The sequence below is a fragment of the Orycteropus afer genome, unplaced genomic scaffold, assembly GCF_000298275.1.
Source record: "Orycteropus afer afer isolate SDZICR_OR568_19922 unplaced genomic scaffold, OryAfe1.0 scaffold00032, whole genome shotgun sequence".
Taxonomy (NCBI): Eukaryota; Metazoa; Chordata; class Mammalia; order Tubulidentata; family Orycteropodidae; genus Orycteropus; species Orycteropus afer.
Window position 1 is genome coordinate 4,604,469 of NW_006921619.1, and position 1,945 is coordinate 4,606,413.

Here is a 1,945-nt window from a genome sequence, read left to right on the forward strand (position 1 = left end):
CTTTTTACTTGTCAACCTTGGGCTTCTCAGCCTCAGCAGCCAGCAGCTGTCTGAGCGAAGAAATGCCTCTGGCTCCAGTGGGCCAGGAGCTGGAGGGAGAGCTGAAGTCCAGGGCTGAGGGGATTTCACCCAACCCCTAGAGCCTGGCACTTTGAACTTGGACTTAAAGTCTCCAAATTGTAAGAGAATAACTCCTGTTTCTTAAGGCCATTCCATTTGTGGTATATTCCTGTCAGAGTGGCACTGGGTAACCAGAACAACCATGCACTGCCCAAAGAATGAACAAATCTAGAAGTGAGAATGGGGAGACTTAGTCTCTGTTACTTTGCACATGTCATCAGGAGGGACCAATCACTGGAGAAAGACATCATGCTTGCTAAAGTAGAACAACAACAACAACAAAAACTCACTGCCATCAAGTCCGGTCTAACTCATAGTGACCTGTCCTTGGGTTTCTGACTACCCAGTCTTCCTTCTGAGGAGTTTGAAACACCAGTCTTCTGATTAGGAGTCAAATCTTTAGGCACTATGCCACCAGAGCTCCCAGTGGGTAAGCAGAGGTTCAGTGAAATAGGAGACTCTGAATGAAATGACTTGACACAATGGCTGCCACAATTGACTCAACAATGGCCTCAAACATTGTGAGGGTGGCTCAGGATCGGACAAAGTTTCCTTCTGTTATACATAGGCTGCTTTCAGTTGGAGCCACCTCAATGGCACCTAACAGCAACAACAACAAAACAAATCAGAAGCAAAAGAACAAATATTGTAGGATCTTACCTATATGAAATATTTAGAATAGGCAAATGTATTTTGTTGTTGTTGTTAAATGCCATCAGTTCAGCTCTGACTCATAGTGACCCTGTGTACAACAGAATGCAACACTGCTCAGTCCTACACCATCCTCACAATCCTTGCTATACATGAGCCCATCGTTGCAGCCACTGTGTCAATCTATCTTGTCGAGGCCCTTCGCCTTTCCCACTGACGCTCCACTTTACCAAGCATGATATCCCTCTCCAGGGAATCATCCCTTCTGACAACTTGACCAAAGTGGTGAGATGAAGTTTGCATTCTCACTTCCAAGTAGATTTCCAGCTGCACTTCTTCCAGGACAGATTTGTTCATTCTTCTGGCAGTCCATTGTACTTTCAGTATTCTTCCCTAACACCACAGACTGAGGGCAAATGTATAGAGACTAAAATTTGTTGGTGGTTACCAGGGGCCAAAGGAAGGAGAAAGGAAGAGTCATTGCATGAGGGACACTGAATTTCTGTTAAGGGTGATGGAAAAATTTGTTAATAGATAGTTATGACTGTACAACAAATGTAATTAATGTCACTAAATTGTATATGTCAGAAATGTTAAAATGGTAAATGCTTTGCTATGCACATTTTTACCACATACACAGAGTATATGGGGCATGTGGGGTTATTGCTTAAGGAGTGTAAGATCCTATTTGGTGTGATGATGAAAAACTTTTGGATACGGAGAGTAGTGATGCTTGTACAACATGGTAATTGTAATTTATGTGACTAAATTATACACTTAAAAATGGATAAAATGGCAATTTTATTGTTATTTATATATTACCACAATAAAATTTTTTTAAAAATTAAAAAGACAAGCCACAGACTAAGAGAAAATATTTGCAAATTGTGTAACTGATATAGGGCTTATATTCAGAATATATAAAGAATTCTTACAATCCAATAATAAGAAGACAAAACCAATTTAAAAATGGGAAACGACGATGGTGGACTAGGCAGAAAGACTGCACAGACCCTCTTCAACAAAGGAAAGGGAAACAGACACAGAAGATAATCTTGGACCCCTGATCCTTAAAGGGAAGAATATAGAAGTGGACTAAACCCCAACTAGCAGAAGAATTTGCATGAAAATACCAAAAAAGGAGACATATGGAGCTGCGGTCTGGCAGTGATCC